We start from the raw sequence: 21761 nt of genomic DNA, 5'->3' as shown, positions 1-21761 counted from the left end.
ACAAGCACTCACCCTGTGTACAAGCAGGGAACTCCCTATTAATGACCTTGTTTTCCAAAAAGATACAAGAAGCAGTTTTTGTGTGGTAAAGGGCAGATACAGGGTTGTAACTATGGAAGGGAAAGGGCTCTTCAAATCAAAATTCTGTGCCCCAATGAATTTTTTCTAGCACTAAAGAAATAAAGCTTTATGTAAATAAATAAATACATCCCAAAATAGAGCATGCTGATGTGCATTATGAGTTTTATTTTGGAGTATACCTTGACTTTGCTTATTTCGTGGGTTTAAAGTGTAAAGCTTTTGCAGCGTGTGTTTTATAGTCACTGCACTCTGAAGCTGAATCCGAGGCTCTATCTACACTGCCATACAATGCAGTTTGAAACTCATATAATGCAGTAAAGACTCATATAATTAGTTTAACTGCATTGAACGGCATTATATGTTTCTACACTGACCATATAACACAGTTTCTAACTCTATTATATGGCAGTGTAGATATGGCCTAAGTTAAGGTAAAAGTTTTCCCCTGATATTAAGTCCAGTCGTGTCGACTCTGGGGGTTGGTGCTCATCTCCATTTCTAAGTCAAAGAGCCGGCGTTGTCCATAGGCACCTCCAAGGTCATGTGGCTGGCATGACTGCATGGAGCCCCATTACCTTCCTGCTGGAGCGGTACCTATTGATCTACTCACATTTACATGTTTTTGAACTACTAGGTTGGCAGAACCTGGAGCTAACAGCGGAAGCTTACTCCGCTCCCAGGATTTGAACCGCCAATCTTTTGGTCAGCAAATTCAGCAGCTCAGCAGTTTAACCCACTGTGCCACCAGTGGCTCCATAGATATAGCCTAAGCTGCATTAAATGGTCAATCTAATATAGGGCCTATGTTGCTCATTTATTTTTACTGCATGAGGCAGAAAAATATCACCTTTTCTCCTTCCTGTGGAAACAAATAAAATAATTAATTTTTTCTGCTTTTTCTTAGGGCTCTGAATCTCCAAATTAGTTAATATAGTAGGTCTGACATACTATATTAAGCTCTGATACTTACAAAAATGATTGTATTTTGGTCAATCAAAACATCATCATACAAAACTAAGCATTATTTCTCATTTTCATGATTTTTTTTCCATTGTCATCTTCTTTGATGGATTGTCTCACTGGGTCTGAAGAGGAAGATAATAAGATGGGAGATTGTCATTTATTAAAGTCACTCCATTAGGGATGTCCCTAAATTTCTCCCTTCTTGGCATTTTAAGAATTTTCTTTATGCTGTGGGAAAATCTTGAACTGCACACAATTTTCAAAACTCTTTCACAATTTGGAACTAATTCTGTGAAAAAATTCTGTGTGGTTGTTTGCACAGAAAGTTGCATTTTTTGTGCAGAAATAGTATTTTTGACGCAGAAAATCCTTTTTCCTGCCCAGAAAATGCTTTTACTTGCCTGAAAAAAATGGTTCTACATGCATATAAACCATGTGCAAATTTTTGTGCAGAATGCATCTCAAGCTATGAAGATTCTCATTGCCCCTGGATTTGTGAAATCAGAGTTTCCCAAAACTCAGAAAAGTTTTTTTCAAATATTTTTAGATATTTTCTCCATCCCTATAATTAATTCTTTGAATTAATTCAATTTACTTACATATTGTCTTAACATTCGTTTATTGATTTAATAAATCAGTTACACTTGGGATTAACCAACAGGATATGAGTCATGCAGTTGAATGTATGCTTGGATGTTATATAACTATTTGTCATTGCCTCCAGTATAATATTTAATTTATTGTGGTTTCAGAAACACCCATTGCATGTCTCGTATTTTACACTGTAGTAAGATTGCACATTGGCAGATGTTTGACTATTTTACGCAATGTTGGTATTACTATTTGGCATAAAATTGGTGTAATGTAAACATTGCGTAGCTGTTTGAATGTTTAGGACCTTTGCCAATTTGTTTTCATTGTTATGGAGGTAGTAGATGATATTATGTAGCATTTATTGAGAAAATTGGTATCCCTATTCAGATATATACTTTGTTTAGTTTATATGCTTTGCATAGGAAATACATATGTATTGGTTGCATGAATACTTTTATTGGCACATGCAGAGCCGGCCCTAGGTAATTTTCAAGTGTAGGCAAACAGAATTACTGAAAAATAAAAAGCATTGGATAAGTGAAAATGTTGGATAATAAGGAGGGATTAAGGAAAAGCCTATTAAACATCAAATTACATTAAGATTTTACAAATTAAGCACCACAACATCATGTTTTACAACAAATCAACAGAAAAAGCAGTCTCGACTGTGCCCCCGTATGTTTTGCGCCCCAAGCGACCGCTGAATTCACCTCATTGTTGGACCGGCTCTGGGCACATGGGACGGCAAACCTTTACGGTTCCCAGCATCAAGTGGTAGTAGCAATATTTCAATTAAGTTTGATGAATCCTCACACATAGCCAATAAGCTACATTAGTACACATGTGGTAACCAACATTAGAGTGTGAGCAAGATGGCATTTAATACTTTAAATGAAATTCTCAAAATAGACAGAAGATTTGAGCACACAAATAAGGCAGATGTAGGTAACTATCGGAAGTCAGGGAGCTGCTGCTAAGGGCTTAGTATCACATCCATCCCAACTGATGTTTTTGTTCCCCAAATCCCAGAGGACAGAAGGATCACTTCTGACACATTTTTGGTCCTCTCTAGGTCATTTTAGCCCCAGGAAAAGCCTATTCTACTCCAATGGGAAATGCCATGGAAATCCATTTAGCCTCTAAAGCAATGCTTCTCAACCTGTGGATCCTCAGATGTTTTGGTCTACAACTCTCAGAAATTCTAACAACTGGTAAACTGTGTTGTCGAAGGCTTTCATGGCCGGGATCACAGGGTTGTTGTATGTCTTTCAGGCTGTGTGGCCATGTTCCAGAAGTATTCTCTCCTGACGTTTCGCCCACATCTATGGCAGGCATCCTCAGAGGCTGTGAGGCATGGATAAACTAGGCAAGGAAAGGAAAAAATATATATCTGTGGAGAGTCCAGGGTGTGGCAAGAGTCCTTTGTCACTGGGAAGCCAGCATTAATGTTTCAGTTAATCTCCCTAATTGGCATTGGAAAGTTTGCCTGGGGGGCATCCTTTGTTCAGTCATTAGCTGCCCTTGGGTCTCCTCTGCCCTCAGAGTGTTGGTTCCCATCTACTGTTTTGATTTTAGAGGTTTTTTTTAATACTGGTAGCCAGATTTTGTTCAGTTTAATGGTTTCCTCCTTTCTGTTGAACTTCAACAGACAAGCCCGGGCTGTGGCGCAGGCTGGAGAGCAAGCCAGCTGCAACCAGCTGCAATGAATCACTCTGACCAGGAGGTCATGAGTTCGAGGCCCGCTCGGAGCCTATGTTTGTCTTGTCTTTGTTCTATGTTAAAAGGCATTGAATGTTTGCCTATATGTGTAATGTGATCCACCCTGAGTCCCCTTCGAGGTGAGAAGGTTGGAATATAAATACTGTAAATAAATAAATAAATAAATAAACAAAGGATGCCCCCCAGGCAAGAGACAAAACCTTTCCAATGCTAATTAGGGTGATTAACTGAAACATTAATGCTGGCTTCCCAGTGACAAAGGACTCTTGCCACACCCTGGACTCTCCATAGATATATATATATATTCCTTTCCTTGCCTAGTTTATCCATGCCTCACAGACTCTGAGGATGCCTGCCATAGATGTGGGCGAAACGTCAGGAGAGAATACTTCTGGAACATGGCCACACAGCCCAAAAGACATACAACAACCCAGCTGGTAAACTGGCTGGGATTTCTTGGAGTTGTAGGCCAAAACACCTGGAGACCCACAGATTGAGAACCACTGCTTTAAGGAGTCACCGAAAACAAAATTTCAGAGGAAAATCTCAGGTCAGCCAAAACCTACTAAGGTATATGTTAAAACTAGGTCTAGGAAGTGGAGTCAAGGTCAGTCATAAGCGGAGTGAGTAAGAAAAGAAGTAAATAAGGAAGGTGTGAAAGCAAGGTGGCTGAAGCACAGCCAAGGTCAGGTTCAGAAAGAGTCAGAAAAATAAAAACAACCTGAAAGCCAATATTTGAAAGCAAGGGCTGGAAAGGATAGACAAAGGCAGTTTCATACTAAGTCAAGAGAAAAACTTCCACGCTATCAAATGTCTCAAGGTAAAGTGTAGGACAGTGCAAGATGTAGAGCGAGAAGGTCCTAGTGTAAGTTGTAGGACACAAATGTCTCAATGCAAGGTGTACGACAAGAATGTATCTCCTCATATCCACCTGCTCAGATTGGGAGAAGGTCTTTATCTCAGTGCCAGCATGAACCAAACACAGTTGGTTGGAGATGAGAGAAGAGGGCTTCCTTGGAGCTCTCTTCTTTACTGCCTTTCCTTTGGCAGGCAACTTTTTTTTTTCTTCCAACAAGCTTTTAACACAAAGAGATTTCAAGCCGGGGGTTCTATATTGTTTTGAAACGTACTGTAGCTTTTTATGTTTCAAATTGCATTTTATTTTTTCGAGTGTAGGTTTGAATTGTTTTAATTTTGTGCATGGTTTAATCCCATTTTTAATGTTCAGGGGTCACTAGGGGTCACACTGATCCATGATGATTTGGCATGAATTCCATATTTTATTGCATTGTAATCATACTTTCTCCCCATTTTTCATAAAAAAGGGGTGCGACTATTAGGTGAGGAAAGGAAGGTGCCTTTTTTGTACTGATTTTGTACTGACAAAAGGGGTGCGACTATTATGTGAGGAAAGGAAGGTGCCTTTTTTGTACTGATTTTGTACTGTACTTTTTTGTACTGACAACAACATCCAGAAAAAATAGTTAAACATCCATCCCCCAAAGCCTACCTGCCCACCGCTTAACTCACTCACTCACCTGCCCATCCTGTAATTTTCTGTGTGATAGACAGACAGATGGTCCTTGTCACAAGTCGTCCTCACATTGGTATTTGTGGAAATGTCTGTATGCAGTGTGCTGACTGATAGAGAATAGATCACCATTGCTTACAATCATTGCTGCTTGGTATAGGTTGAGCATGCATTGTCTGGGAAACTCCAAATTCTGAATTTGTCCACATGGATAGCTGAGACAGAGATGGGGGCCGGGCTGTGGTGCACGCTGGTTAGCAGCTAGCAGCAATAAATCACTCTGACCAAGAGGTCATAAGTTTGAGGCCAGCCCATGTCGGGGTGAGCACCTGACAATTAAAATAAAAAATAGTCCCTGCTCGTTGTTGACCTAAGCAACCCGAAAGATAGTTGCATCTATCAAGTAGGAAATTTAGGTACCGCTTATATGTGGGGAGGCTAATTTATGACACCATAAAAATCACCCAGCCGCCGTTGGAATGAGGAAGTTGCCGTCGCAGTGGATGATGAAGCAGCTGCTCCCCCTGTGGCTGGAATCAAGCATACCCTCAGGAAGCTGGAAGCTGGAGAAGGTTTAAATTACCTCTATGTCTGTCTCTGTTCTATGTTATATGGCACTGAATGTTTGCCTTATATGTGCACAATGTGATCTGCCCTGAGTCCCCTTTGGGGTGAGAAGGGCGGAATATAAATACTGTAAATAAATAAATGTCTGTACACAAGCTTTGTTTCGTATACAATACTATTTAAAACATTGTATATAGATTTATCTTCAGAATATGTGGGTAAGGTGTATATGAAACATGACTGAGTTTCATGTTCGAATTGTATCTCATCTCTAAGATATCTTGTTATTCATTTGCAACTATTCCAAAATATGAGAAACAAATCTGAAATCCAAAACAGTTCTGGTTCCAAATATTTCAGAAAGGGATGTTCAACCTGTAAACCAGGACTGAGGGACTTTTATAATTATGGTGATAGAGCCACAGTTGTAAATATGTAATGACTATGATTACAGATCAGTTATGGATGTACAACTCTAGGTTACAAATCAATAGCTATGAAAGAGAAGGAGAGATTATTTTGGAAATAAACAATAATGTCTCTTCTTATGAATTGAACTATTTTTTTCTTTTAACCACAGAAGAAGGTGCTTTTGGAAAGTATGAATGCCTTGTTGAACTCAGACGAATGAATCTTTGGTGTCAGTCATGAAGAACAGTTGCAGGCAAAGGAAGAGGCAAGGTTTACAAGGTTCATGGACGGTCTTGAATTATTTTCCCTGCGGGAAAATAGGCACCATCCTAAAGAAGATACAAACAGGAGAATAGAACACGGCAACCTGAATCAGGAATGAATAAAGTGTGGTCAATGGATCATATGTTTCTCCTGACCCTTCCTGCAGCCATCTGCACTTCCCAATAGTTAATCACTCCTGGAGCATCGGTCTATTCAGATGCATTTTGGCCACTTCCTTATTTTAGGGGGATTCAAAATACATTCAGTTTTCTGTATCCACAGATTGTGTATCTATGGATTAAATTACCCATCGCTGGAAAATATCCCCACCCTTCCCGCAAAAAATCCAAAAAGCAAAACTGATCTTGCTATCTTATATAAGTGACACCGTTTTACTACACCATCTATATATATATAAAAGGGTAATGAAATTTCGGCCTAGGACAAAACAACAAAACTGCACATCCCAGAAACACTAAACTTGGCAGCACAACCCGTCATCCATGCCTCTACGTTCATACAACAAAAAGAAAACAAAAATAAAGTCCTAATTAGAGGGAGAGGAAGAATTGTTTTTATCCAATTGCTGCCAGTTAGAAGGCTAAGCTCCGCCCACTTGGTCTCCTAGCAACCCACTCAGCCCAGGGGACAGGCAGAGTTAGGCCTCACTTAGGCCTCTTCCCCACTGCCTATAACATACAGATTATCTGATTTGAACTGGATTATATGGCAGTGTAGACACACAGCTATATAACCCATTTATAATGGACTTAATGTCAGGGGAAAACCTTTACCCTTTACCTTAACTACCACCAATTCCTCAATACTTTATTTCCCATACTACCATACTTCGCCACAGCAACGTGTGGCCGGGCACAGCTAGTTGTATATAATTGGATTTGGGAGTCTGTGGATTTTACGAGGGTTGAATGAAAAGTAAAGCTTCCACCTTCGTTACTTGGGTTTGGATGGGAATATTTTAATAAATCAAATGCAGAAATAATCCTTAGAATGTGCTCTTCACTATTCACTTTTTCACATAATCACCAGACAATTGGATACATTTCTGCCAATGATGAACAAGTTTTCTGAAGCCATCACCGAAGAAGTCGACACTCTGTTTCCGCAACCAGCATCTCACAGGAACTGTCGTGCACAGATCTTCTGATAGCCAAGCCAAGCAATAATGGGGCCCACACGTTCTTATGAAATGCCGAAGATGCTTGAAATTTCACTCTGAGTGATATGATGATCGTTCTGAATCAATCTGTTAACCTTTTGCTTGTGAAACTTGGTGGTTGCTGTCACAGGACGTCCAACTCTTTGTTTGTCATGCAAGTCAGATGTTCCTACCTCAAATCTTTAAACCTATTCATTCAATGATGCACAGTACTCACATTGACACAATCGCCATAAACAGCTTGCATTCTCTGATGAATCTCCTTTGGGGTGACACCTTCTGCTGTTGAGAATTCAATGACTGCACGTTGCTTAAGTCGCATTGACCGACCGTCTGCGCAGCATTCCATACTTCACATTTTAACAACACAACCGTTGAACGCTAAGGCTTCCCGCCAAATGGAACTGTAGAGGAGAGTCTACTGAACAAGCCAGTACCTGCAGCATACCAGTACTGCCATTTGTTGTGGAGTTACGGAGGCATTACTTTTCATTCAACCCTCGTAGTATCTATGGCGTTTATCTGCCCTAGAACCAAACACCAGTGGATACTGAGGGCCCACTGTATAAATAAAATGTTTTCAAACATCTGTGGGTCATGGAATTTATGCAAAGCTTGTATCAACTCAAAATCAATCCTAACATTAGGTAGAGTGAGCCAACTGCTTCATATAGCACTAGTCGCTTATGTTCATTGCATGGTGTCTGGAAGATGGTGGTAATGGGTGAGAGGGGGATAACTACATCATCCTGAAGCACCACATATATCAGTTCAACTATCACTTGGAATGGTTTCTTTGGCTTTAACGTGGATGCTAAGGGGGTATTTATGATAGTGGCAAGGAGCCTCCGGTGGCATAGTGGGTTAAAGCCTTGTGACTTGAAGGTTGGGTTGCTGACCCGAAGGCTGCCAGGTTCGAATCCCACCCGGGGAGAGCGCGGATGAGCTCCCTCTATCAGCTCCAGCTCCATGCGGGGACATGAGAGAAGCCTCCCACAAGGATGGTAAAAACATCAAAACATCCGGGCATCCGCCGGGCAACGTCCTTGCAGACTTCCAATTCTCTCACACCAAAAGCAACTCATGTTGCTCCTGACATGAAAAATAAAAATAAAAAATGATAATGGCAATTTTCTAATGATCATGGAGCAGTTTCAGATCCAAAACACAAGGTTAAAAAGCCCTAATGAAAATGCAGTATGCCAAGCAACAAATCTTATATAGGTAGCAAAGGTAAAGGTTTCCTTTGACGTTAAGTCCAGTCGTGACCGACTCTGGGGGTTGGTGCTCATCTCCATTTCTAAGCCGAAGAGCCGGCATTGTCCATAGACGCCTCCAAGGTCATGTGGCCGTTATCTTCCTGCTGGAGCGGTACCTATAGGTCTACTCACATTGGCATGCTCCTGTTAGGTTGGCAGGAGCTGGAGCTAACAGTGGGCGCTCAAGCCACTCCCAGGATTTGAACCTGGGACCTTTCGGTTTGCAAGTTCAGCAGCTCAGCGCTTTAACACACTGTGCCACCAGGGGCCCCTCTTATATAGGTGCTCTATATAAATCAACCTAATGTATAAGTGAAGGGCAGACTTTGAGACCAAAATTATGGATTTTGCTCTATACTTGGAGAGGGGAAAGTGGCTGGAGGATAACTATCCCTGTCTGCCATTTTCTCACCCAGCCTCTGCTCTGAGTTCTCCATCCTGAATTTGTGGCTATTATCTAGTATTTGGTCATGGGAGTTCTGCACTGCCATATAATGTAGTTTCATAATGCAGTGTAGATGAGGCTTTAGAGGAGTAAGCTGTGGTTATGCTATACCCCATCAACTGGCCTAGGCTGGTCTCATGTGCAGTGGAGCATCCCATTGTCACTTAGATGGTAGGTTCAGCTGCCATTCCAGGTCTGTAGGTGAATGAAAGGGCATGAGTTGTTTCTGACTTAGGTTCAATCATGGATTTCCCCTCCAGAGAGAACCAGCTTACCAAAAGCAACAATACAACTGGTTACGATCATATCGGCAACGTCCCCAGTGTCGTTCCTCCCTGTAGCACCATCTACGCCTGCAAACTCCATCTGAGCATGTTCCTTGAGAGTGGAAAAGAAAGCCTGTGAACAAATAAAAATACCTTAAACAAGAGCTGATCTTTCCGAGTAGGAAGACATTCCAATAAGGAAAAGATGGATAATGTTGGCAGTTCCTAAGCAACCAACTGATCTAACTTTTTGGACCATAATTTCCAGTGGCCAGAATGCCTGGGATGTTTTGAAAATTGTAATCCAAGAAAGGACTTGCGAATAAAGCCATCTTTATTCGCAAGTATGGAGGTAGATAAACAATAATGTCATACAGTAGAGTCTCACTTATCCAAGCCTCGCTTATCCAAGCCTCTGGATTATCAAAGCCATTTTTGTAGTCAATGTTTTCAATATATCATGATATTTTGGTGCTAAATTCGTAAATACAGTAATTACAACATAACATTACTGCGTATTGAACTACTTTTTCTATCGAATTTATTGTATAACATGATGTTTTGGTGTTTGATTTGTAAAATCATAACCTAATTTGATATTTTCCTTAATCCCTCCTTATTATCCAAGATATTCGTTTATCCAAGCTTCTGCCGGCCCTTTTAGCTTGGATAAGTGAGACTCTACTGTATTTGCATGGAAATATGAATAATTATGGAGCCCCTGGTGGCACAGTGGGTTAAACCACTGAACTGCTGAACTTGCTAACCAAAAGGTTGGCGGTTCAAATTCGGGGAGTGGGGTGAGCTCCCACTGTTAGCCCCAGCTTCTGCCAACCTAGCAGCTCAAAAACATGCAAATGTGAGTAGATCAATAGGTACTACTCCGGCGGGAAGGTAATGACTCTTCGTGTAGTCATGCCAACCACATGACCTTGGAGGGGTCTATGGATAACGCCGGCTCTTTGGCTTAGAAATGGAGATGAGCACCAACCCCCAGAGTCAGACACAACTAGACTTAACGTCAAGGAAAATCTTTACCTCTATGAATAATTATAGTGCCTTTTTCACCCCACTATAGAAAAAATATATGTCGTTTTCAGTATTCTCCCAATAAAGAGCCAGTGTGTTGCAGTATTTTAAGTACTGGGCAAAGCTCAAACTTCTGCTTGGCTATGGGAATCCACTGGGCAATACTGGGCAAGTCACATTCCTTCAGCCCGGCAGTGAGGCCATAGCAAACCCCTTCCGAATAAATCTTGCCAATAAAATCCTGTACTAGATTTGCCTTGTTCAAAAATAACCTGAAGGAATATGCCAATAAATATTATTATGGTGTAGCCAGCCTAGGTCTAGCTGCTTTCTGGCTGGGGGAATCCTTTCTTGGGAGGTGTTAGCTGGCCCTGATTGTTTCCTGTCTGGAATTCCCCTGTTTTCAGAGTGTTGTTATTTATTGACTGTCCTGATTTTAGAGTTTTCTTTAATACTGGTATATTATTGGAGAACACAGAAATGTTGGACCACACAGACAACCACCATGTCAGGAGACCCAGAGAAACCACTGAAATCCACATGCATGTGGATAATTTCAACAGAAAGGAAGAAACCATGAAAATGAACAATATCTGGCTACCAGAATTAGAAAAAAAACCTCTCTAAAATCAGGACAGTGAATAAAGAACAACACACTAAAAACAGGGGAATTCCAGACATGCTCCTCCCTTGAATAGTTTCCAATATACCTCACAACCTCTGAGGATGCCTGTCATAGATGTGGGCGAAACATCAGGAGAGAATGCTTTTGGAACATGGATATACAGCCCGGAAAACTCACAGCAACCCAGTGTTGAAGCTGTTTAGGGCTTTAAAAGACAGAACCAATACAGCTGTTTGGTGAACCAGTAGACAATGAAGCTTTTTCAACAGATAGACTATATTTTCCTTGTAACTAGATCCAGTCACCAGCCTGTTTTAAATGCATTGAATTTTCTGAATCTTTTCAGAAGGCTTACCACTCAGAATATATTATAGTAACCCAACTGGGATGTAATACAAGGCATATGTTCCCATGGTGATCAAAATGGTGAGGAACCCCTTTATTTCCTTTCTACTTGTAGGTTGAATTAGAGGTTAGCTTACCTGGCAGCATAAGAATGAGAACAAAAAATAAGCAGAACAAGATCTTCATGGCTGAACCTCAGAACGTCCACAGTTTCTTTGGGGCCAGAAGATGAGGAATGGCAATAACTCGAGAAGGAGGAGGTGAAATCTCGTGGGAGAAGAACAACGTGTTCTTCAGAAGAATGTATGCTGCCCATTGGCAACATGAAGATCAACATGCACACAAATCTCTTCACTGAATACCAAAGTCAGGATCATCTGTGCTAAGGTATTTCTCATTTCTCTCAGTGGATATTATAACTGGACAAAAGCTAACAGGACAAAAATGAGTCTACTCATTTGAAAAGTGGTGCTGCCAGACACTTCTACATTTATCACAGTATGCCCAAAAAGGATAAAATAAAGGGTCTGACTACAAATCGTGTGTGAATTCTCATTGGAAGTCATTGGAAGTCAAATGGCCTAAACTGAGGCTATTGTACATTGGACATATTGTGAGTTCACATGATTCAGTGGAAAAGATGATACTTGGCGAAGTCAAAGACACCAGGAAAAGAGGAAAGCTCCATTATAGGTGGATGTTTAAACAAGGAGGCCACTATTCTGAGTTTACAACATGTGAGCAGGGCTGTTGATGACTTAGAGTGCATCTACACTGCAAAACTAATGCATTTTAGCATCGCTTTAACCACTGCGGCTCAAAGTTATGGAATCCTAGGAGGTGTACTTTTACAAGCTCTTTTGCCTTTTCTTCCAAAGAGAGCAGGTGCCTCACCAAACTACAGCTCTCAGGATCTCACAGTATTGACCTATGGCAGTTAAAATGATTCAAACTACATTAATTCTACAGTGTAGATGCCCCCTTGGCTTACTGACGCTGTCTTCAGCTGCTATGTGATCCCAATTGGCTCTCCACATTTGCTGGTTTAACTTTTGCACATTTGAATATTTGTGGATTTGATTAATACATTCTCTCTAGGAATGTTTATAATAATAATAATAATAATAATAATAATAATAATAATAATAATAATAATAATAATAATAATTTTATTCTTGTACCCCGCCCCATCTCCCCGAAGGGACTTGGGGCGGCTCACATGGGGCCTTGCCCAAACATCACAATATAAAAACAAAACAAAAAACACAAGTTTACAACAATAAATCAACAATATCAGTAAAACAATCATAAAAGACAATCTTACAGGATAAAACATTAAAAACAGGAATATAAAACACAAATCTGGGCCAATGTTTAGGTCCTCCAGGCAAGTTTACATTTGAGTTGTGCATGTCATATTCTGCAAAATGGGGCAGAAATGTTTATAGAAGAGTAGAAATGACATGCTGAACATCACATATTATTATGGATTTATTTAAAGAGTTTAAAAGTTTCAGCTGCAGACGAAAGCAGGCCTTGAGCCAGGATCGGCTCCAGTTTGCTTTTGTGTTGTGCTGATTTTCGTACAGGGAGGAGATTTCCTGTTTTGTGCTTCCGAACAAATGAAAGAAACAGTAGAAACAAATTCCATACACAAATCTAATATTTATATACTTTACATTCAAGAGACTTTAGATAACTGATTGGTTAGTACTCTTTAATTAGAATAGAAATGTTTGCATGCTTTGTTATTAAGATATTTCAAAACTAAAAAGCAGTCAAGATGACAGTGTAACATAATAAACTCTCACCTACAAAATATTAATTTACTAACAAATGGAACTAATTTTTTAGATTCATATGGCAATACAGTAGAGTCTCACTTATCCAACACTCACTTATCCAATGTTCTGGATTATCCAACGTATTTTTGTAGTCAGTGTTTTCAATACATCATGATATTTTGGTGCTAAATTCGTAAATACAGTAATTATTACATAGCATTACTGTGTATTGAACTACTTTTCTGTCAAATTTGTTGTATAACATGATGTTTTGGTGCTTAATTTGTAAAATCATAACCTAATTTAATGTTTAATAGGCTTTTCCTTAATCTCTCCTTATTATCCAACATTTATTTATTTATTTATTTATTTTTCAAACTTATATGCCGCCACTCCCCTAGGGCTCGGGGCGGCTTACAAGAACCGGCTAAAATCAACAATTTAAAAACATCTTAAAACATCTTTAAAACATCTTTAAAAATATCTTACATATTCACTTATCCAACATTCTGCCGGCCCGTTTACGTTGGATAAGTGAGACTCTGCTGTATTTAGATATTTCAAAACTAAAAAGCAGTCAAGATGACAGTGTAACATAATAAACTCTCACTTACAAAATATTAATTTACTAACAAATGGAACTAAATTTTTAGATTCATATGGCAATAGTTAAAATTAGAAAAAAGATAAACTGACTTCTGATCCTGCCGTTGGCCTCTGCGTGTCATTTTTTGGAAGCAGATTTGGATCCATTATGCCAGGAAACGCAAACCCGGAGATTTCTGACATCAACAGTAACATCAAAATGTTATAGTTGTGTAATGTGAAACAGATCTTATACTGCAATTAGAGGATTCCAATGCATTCATACATGAAACTGTGTGGTTTACAACCTGCAAAAGATTTAACCAAAGAGGAAAGGGTTTCAGGAAAGAGAGGGAAAAAACCCAAGTTTCCGAAAAAATGTCACAATTTTTCTCCACTCCTCCCATGTTCAAACTGTATCCTCCTCTTACTTCAAACTGAGTTCAAAGAGTCAAAATAGTTTGCACTCCATTAACTCAGTAGGGGAAGAACAGAGGAAGGGAGTAAAATCTTTCCCTTCCCAGTAGGCTCAGGTAACAGCAAACTGCCGCAATCCCTCTTAGCTGGAGTGCTCTTCCTCATTTAAAACTTTCATCAACTTCACCTCTTTCTGATATTGCTTGGCCACACATCTCATGGTTGAAATCTGTGAAATGTAAATGTTAGGGATACCTCTTCTTCAGAAAAGTAAGGGGAGCAGGAAAGTGGTCATGAATCTGAGGGTGAGTTGGAATCTGAGGAGGAGATTTTGCAAGTACCCACATTTCAGGAGAGGCGAAAGGAAACAGAGCAGAGACGTCGTTCAGCTAGAACAGCTGCTCAGGGCTATAAAGCAGAAGCAGGCGAGGCCAGCTCTTGCTAGTAACAAACTGACTCTAATGACTTCGCTCCCCTGGTGCCTGCTTCAAGTCTGCATCTGGGAAACTGCTCCTAAGGATTTATTACTGTTTCTTTGTCTGAAGTAAGACTGCTATTTGATTTGGGAATTTAACAGAGACTAAGAACTGTGTTTACCCTAAGACTTCCTTGCTTCCTTTTGCATTATTCCAGTGAGTGTGCTGTACTTTATGTTTTGCTGAAGTACAGCAGTTTTCATTTACTTACCACAGTGTTTTAAGGCTGTTCTTGAAAGACAAAACAGGACAGTTAGATGCTATGGAACAGCTGCTGATAGGGACCAGAACGGTACTATAAATAATGAAACTATGTTGCTTTCAATGGGCTAGCCGTTCCTTCTCAGAATAGGGATTGGTATCATTCAGGGAATGTTAGGACTCAGTGTCCTAGCTCATTTCCTATTTCTGCAGATTTCAAAAAAGATTATTTATCTACATAGTGAACCTTGATGCCATCTGCTGGTCCATACAAGAGTTAGCAGGTCCATTGGTGTAACTATGCACCTAATGATAACCTTCAGGTTTCTGGGCATGTGCGAATTCTGCAGCAACGGGGAAGTACTCAAAACTTAAAGATACGCAAGAATAGCAACAATCCAGTGTGAGTTTATTATATCTTTATCATAGTACACAGTTATTGTGCTATGTTCCTCTCTGCCATGGCAATATCCTATGGAAAACCTGGATTAGCAGTTTAGGAAAGGGAAGTTTAAAATTCTCAGCCAGAGAGCTCTTCAGCCTCACTAAACTACAAACCCGAGAGTAAATACTAACACATAAGTAAAAGTGAAGAATAAGCAGATTTTTGTTTTCACACATGCAAGCTTGAATATATCGGCATCTTCTGAATGTCTTTGTTCTGCTGTAGAAATGGCTAGACAGATTTGTCTAGTGCCGAATGTCGGTATTCAGAACATGCAGTGCAGGCATATGAAGATAGAAATATGCATTTGCATGCAGTTCCACAATCAGGTGTTTATTCTGTTGTACAACATTTTCATGTACCGCAAAGTAATTGGTGCAAAAGTGTGAATGCAGAGATCTGGGTACATAACTCTCATGTGAGATCTTGGCCATCACCTGCAGAATGGAACCTAGTTAGTGTTTTCAATGAAACTCTATCTTACTCTGTTTACTATTGTTGTTGTTGTCGTTGTGTTGCATGCCTTCAGGTGACCTCTGACTTACGACAAGCCCCTAAGGTGAATTTATCAGAGGGTTTTTTTTACTGGATTTCTTCTTGGGCTCAGTCCCTATGAACCTCCCTGAGTCCCCTCAGAGAGATGGAGATGGGTTATAAATAAAGTATTATTATTATTATTATTATTATTATTATTATTATTATTATTATTGACACAATGATGTTGTATGACATAGCAAACAAGATAGATATGCTGGATTTCATATCACAAAATCACAAGTCGAACACTTCCCAAGTGTCTAGGACTGTGTGATGTATTTTCGGATGATGTGCGCAGATTCTAGTAGGGTGGCCTTTTGCAGTTGGCAGATCGTAATTTGTCAATGTCTATTGTTTCCAAATGCCGGCTGAGATCTTTTGGCACGGCACCCAATGTGCAGATCACCACTGGGACCACCTGTACTCGTTTCTGCCAGAGTCTTTGAAGTTCAATCTTGAGGTCCTGATAGCGGCTGAGTTATTATTATTATTATCATTATTATTAAGGGGGTGGTATTGCTTCCTTCTGAGGCTGAGAGAGAATGACTTGGCCAAGATCACCCAGTTGGTTTCCATGGTCAATGAGGAAGTCCTAGTTCAATGGTCAAACAATAATATCACACTGGTTCTCAGTAACATACTTATATATGGCCAGTGTAGACAAGCACTTAGTGTGTATATGTGTTTGTGAGAAATACCCATATTAGCTGTAGTGTAGAGAGGATAGCAAGCAAGCTTTTACTGACTTCTAGAAAGAAAAAACCCACAAACACACCAAAAGTTTGAAAAGTATTCCTCAATGGTTTAAGATCACCGAATGTGTGAGTTCCTTGATCTTCTGACATTTTCAGCAGAATGCCAAAGGATCAAAAGGTGAAGTCTAAACAGTGCTAGAAAACTAGGACACCTTTAAATCTTCAAAGCCAGTGTTTTGCAACAAGGGCAACCTGGCAAAACAGCTTCAAATATAACGAGTGAGCTTTGCAGCCTCATTTGCAGAGAATCCCTGAAAGGTGTATAGTAGCAGCTGCTATGCAAACACGCCAACAAACACACCAAATTATCAGGTTTCTTTGGGCTCAGTCCAACCCCTTGTGACACAGAGGTGTTTACCATCAGAGTCTGGCAATTACAGGTTTCCCTTTGGCTGCCTTGAAACATTGCCTTTCACAGTTATTCCTGGAAGCAAGAGTTTATGATGTGTGAAAACACAAATGTCATGTCTCAATGTATTAATTTAGGTGTGCGGATTTGGGCAGTTTGCTTTTATTCAAAAGCCAACCATCTTTTTCTAGGTCCTGGGAAAAATATTTTCTCTGTTTTCATCCAAATATTCTGCAAAGCAAAACATATGTTTCAGGCACTTTAATCATAGTTTTTTTTTTAATAAGTGAGACAATTTTCTGCCTAAGTAACTTCATGTTCACTCATCAAAGTGTAAGGTAAAGGATTTCCTTGACGTTAAGTCCAGTCATGTCTGACTCTGGGGGTTGGTGCTCATCTCCATTTCTAAGCCGAAGAGCCGGCGTTGTCCATAGACACCTCCAAGGTCATGTGGCCAGCATGACTGCATGGAGCGCCGTTACCTTCCTGCCGAAGCGGTACCTATTGATCTACTCACATTCAGATCTGTAGCCGGGGGGGGGGGGGGGGTTAGGGGTTCAACTCCCCCCCCCCTGAAAATTTTCAAGTTAAAAAAAACAGATATTGACAGGTCTGAACCCGGGGGGCGGGTGGGTCTGGGGTTCATCCCACCCCCCGAAATTTTCAAAAGCCCTCCTGAATTTTTTTTCTGGCTACGGCCCTGCTCACATTGGCATGTTTTTGAACTGCTAGGTTGGCAGAAGCTGGAGCTAACAGCGGGCGCTCACTCCGCTCCTAGGATTTGAACCTGGGACCTTTCGGTCTGCAAGTTCAGCACCTCAGTACTTTAACATGCTTCGCCACTGGGCCATCCAAAATTTTTCCATTGCAGTTCTGGTTAGTGACTTTTCTGTGTCTTCCTTAAGATATATATCTTTTCCCCATTTTTATCTAAAGTTAGTTTCCTATTATATATCTGCTTTGAGATATATAAACGGCACTTCATGCAGTCATGCTGGCCACATGACCTTGGAGGTGTCTACGGACGACGCCGGCTCTTCGGCTTAGAAATGGAGATGAGAACCAACCCCCAGAGTCAGACATGACTTAACGTCAGGGGATACCTTTACCTTTACTTGAGAATTATTGAATTAGCCAGTTCTAAATTAGGCAGGACATGCCTATAGGTGAGCGTAGTGCACCTAATGCAGCAAAATCAAGGTATGTTTGTTGGATGTTTTGCCTGAGGATTTTTTGAACTGTGTTTGGTTAAATCAGGGGTCCTCAAACTTTTAAAGCAGAGGGCCGGTCCACAATCCTTCAGACTGTGGAGGGGCCGAATTATCATTTGGAAAAAAAAACTGAACAAATTCCTATGCACACTGCACGTATCTTATTTGTAGTGCAAAACAACAACAGTAACAATGAAAGACCAATACAGTATTTAAAAATGAAAATAATTTTAACCAACATAAACCTATCAGGATTTCAATACGAAGTGTGAGCCTGCTTCTGGCCAATGAGATAGTCAGGTTAATTGGGATTGTTGTTGTTGTGTGTCTTCAAGTCATTTCAGACTTTGGGCAAGCCTAAGTCCAAAATTATTTATTTATTCATTTACTACATTTATTTACTACATTTATATCCCACCCTTCTCACCCCAAAGGGAACTCAGAGCAGCTGTATGTACATACAATCTATATATATAAAAGAGTGATGGCATCACGGCAATTCACAAAACAACAAAAGTACAGGCCCCCCAACCTCAAAATTTGACAACACAACCCATCATCCACGCCTCAAGGTTGATACAACAAAAAGAAAAGAAAAATAAAGTCCTAATTAGAGGGAGAGCAATAATTTTTTTTATCCAATTGCTGCCAGTTTAGAGGGCTAATCTCTGCCCACTTAGTTGCCTAGCAACCAAGGGACAGCCAGGATTCAGTTAGGGGACAGGCCGATTTAGGCCTCACTTAGGCTTCTTCCACAGATTATCTAATTTGAACTGGATTATATGGCAGTGTAGACTCAAGGCCCTTCCACACAGTTATATAACCCATTTATAATCTTATATTATCTGCTTTGCACTGGATTATCTTGACTCCGCACTACCATATAATCCACTTCAGTGTGCATTTTATACAGCTGTGAAGAAGGGGCCTCAGATAATCCAGTTCTGAGCAGATAATATAAGATTAGAAATATACAGTAGAGTCTCACTTATCCAACGTAAACAGGCCAGCAGGATAAGTGAATATGTTGGATAATAAGAAGGGATTCAGGAAAAGCCAATTAAACATCAAATTAGGTAATCGTTATACAAATTAAGCACCAAAACATCATATTATACAACAAATTTGACAGAAAAAGTAGTTCCATGCGCAGTAATGCTATGTAGTATTTACAGTAGAGTCTCACTTATCCAACACTCGCTTATCCAACGTTCTGGATTATCCAACGCATTTTTGTAGTCAATGCTTTCAATATATCGTGATATTTTGGTGCTACATTCATAAATACAGTAATTACTATATAGCATTACTGTGTACTGAACTACTTTTTCTGTCAAATTTGTTGTCTAACATGATGTTTTGGTGCTTAATTTGTAAAATCATAACTTAATTTGATGTTTAATAGGGTTATCCTTAATTCCTCATTATCCAACATATTCGCTTATCCAACGTTCTGCCGGCCCGTTTATGTTGGATAAATGAGACTCTACTGTACTGTATTTACAAATTTACCACTAAAATATCACAATGAATTTAAAACACTGACTACAAAAACATTGATTATGAAAAGGCAGACTGCGTTGGATAATCCAGAACATTGTATAAGCGAATGTTGGATAAGTGAGATTCTTCTTTAATATGAAATAATTACTGGGATAGAATAATGCAGAACAATATAATCTCTAAAACCAGGACAGTAAATAAACAGGGGAATCCCACACAGGAAACAATCAGGGCCAGCTAACACCTCCCAACAAAGTATTCCCATCATCAAAATCAGGCAAATCCTCTGTTTTCTCAGGGCCACAGACAGTAGAAGCACATAAAATATCGCAAAGAACACCACTCTGAAAACAGGGGAATTCCAGACAGGAAACAATCAGGGCCAGCTAACACCTCCCAACAAAGTATTCCCATCATCAAAGTCTGGAAAATCCTCTGTTTTCTCAGGGCCACAGACAGTAGAAGCACATAAAATATCGCAAAGAACACCACTCTGAAAACAGGGGAATTCCAGACAGGAAACAATCAGGGCCAGCTAACACCTCCCAACAAAGTATTCCCATCATCAAAGTCTGGAAAATCTTCTGTTTTTTCAGGGCCACAGACAGTAGAAGCACATAAAATATCGCAAAGAACACCACTCTGAAAACAGGGGAATTCCAGACAGGAAACAATCAGGGCCAGCTAACACCTCCCAACAAAGTATTCCCATCATCAAAGTCTGGAAAATCCTCTGTTTTCTCAGGGCCACAGACAGTAGAAGCACATAAAATATCGCAAGCAACACCACTCTGAAAACAAGGGAATTCCAGACAGGAAACAATCAGGGCCAGCTAACACCTCCCAACAAAAAATTCACTCAGGGAGGAAACAGCCAGGCTTTAAAGCTACAAGGCCATTACACCCTAATCATTTTTCCTAATTGCAGCATTCATACTTGCCTCCAACAAACAAAAAAAAACCAATCAGAAATATTGTATATTCACAACCTTTAGGAAATAATATCCCCTGATGGCGCAGCGTGTTAAAGCGCTGAGCTGCTGAACTTCTGGACCGAAAGGCCACAGGTTTGAATTGGGGGAGCGGAGAGAGCCCCCACTGTTAGCCCCAGCTTCTGCCAACCCAGAAGTTCGAAAACATGCAAATGTGAATGCATCAATAGGTACTGCTCCGGCGGGAAGGTAACGTCGTTCCATGTAGTCATCCCACATGACCTTGGAGGAGTCTACGGACAACGCCGGCTCTTCGGCTTAGAAATGGAGATGAGCACCAACCTCCAGAGTAAGACACGACTGGACTTAATGTCTGGGGAAAACCTTTACCCTTTACCTTAACTACCACCAATTCCTCAATACTTTATTTCCCATACCACCATACTTCGCCACAGCAACGCGTGGCCGGGCACAGCTAGTATATTATATTATTAACATAGCACAATATTAGCATTATATATTACTATATTGAACTAATTTACTATACTGTAATATTATATGTAATATATAACATATAATTAATATTATTATATGGTATTATTATTAGTATTATATTGTATAAAATGATAATATTATTATCAATATCATATGTATATAGTAAAAGGTAAAGGTTTCCCCTGACGTTAAGTCCAGTCATGTCTGACTCTGGGGGCTGGTGCTCATCTCCATTTCTAAGCCGAAGAGCCAGCGTTGTCCATAGACACCTCCAAGGTCATGTGGCCAGCATGACTGCATGGAGCGCCATTACCTTCCCGCTGGAGTGGTACCTATTGATCTACTCACATTTGCATGTTTTCGAACTGCTAGGTTGGCAGGAGCTGGGGCTAACAGCGATCGCTCATTCCGCTCCCGGGATTTGAACCCAGGACCTTTTGGTCCGCAAGTTCAGCAGGTCAGTGCTTTAACACACTTCGCCACCGGGGCTCCCCATATGTATATACAATATATTATATTATTAAAACTGATATAAAAATATTATATTATAAATGAGGGTGGGGGCCAGGTAAATGACCTTGGAGAGCCGCATCCGGCCCCCGGGCCTTAGTTTGGGGACCCCTGGGTTAAATCCATAGTTAGACCATTGTAATCAAGTAGCCAATGTAGGATATCAGTGATTATCTCTAAAGAACTCGTCACACTGGGGGGAGGGAGGGGAAGCAGGTGGTAGCATCTTCTTCTAGTCATGCTTCGTGGCTTCTCGTCATGAAAGAAGACAGAGAATTTACT

General features: G+C 40.2%; 1 long non-coding RNA gene across 1 annotated transcript; it reads right to left on the bottom strand.

The window, feature by feature from the left end:
* Positions 1-5824: 5824 nt before the first annotated feature.
* Positions 5825-11576, bottom strand: LOC134296085 (uncharacterized). Its single transcript, XR_010002661.1, has 3 exons — positions 11417-11576; positions 9290-9413; positions 5825-6195 (listed from the first exon to the last, which is right to left on the bottom strand). It is a non-coding gene; the product is annotated as an uncharacterized LOC134296085 (long non-coding RNA).
* Positions 11577-21761: the final 10185 nt, after the last annotated feature.

Source organism: Anolis carolinensis, chromosome 1 (genome assembly GCF_035594765.1).
Source record: "Anolis carolinensis isolate JA03-04 chromosome 1, rAnoCar3.1.pri, whole genome shotgun sequence".
NCBI classification, from domain to species: domain Eukaryota; kingdom Metazoa; phylum Chordata; class Lepidosauria; order Squamata; family Dactyloidae; genus Anolis; species Anolis carolinensis.
This window is presented reverse-complemented; position numbering and strand designations above follow the sequence as displayed.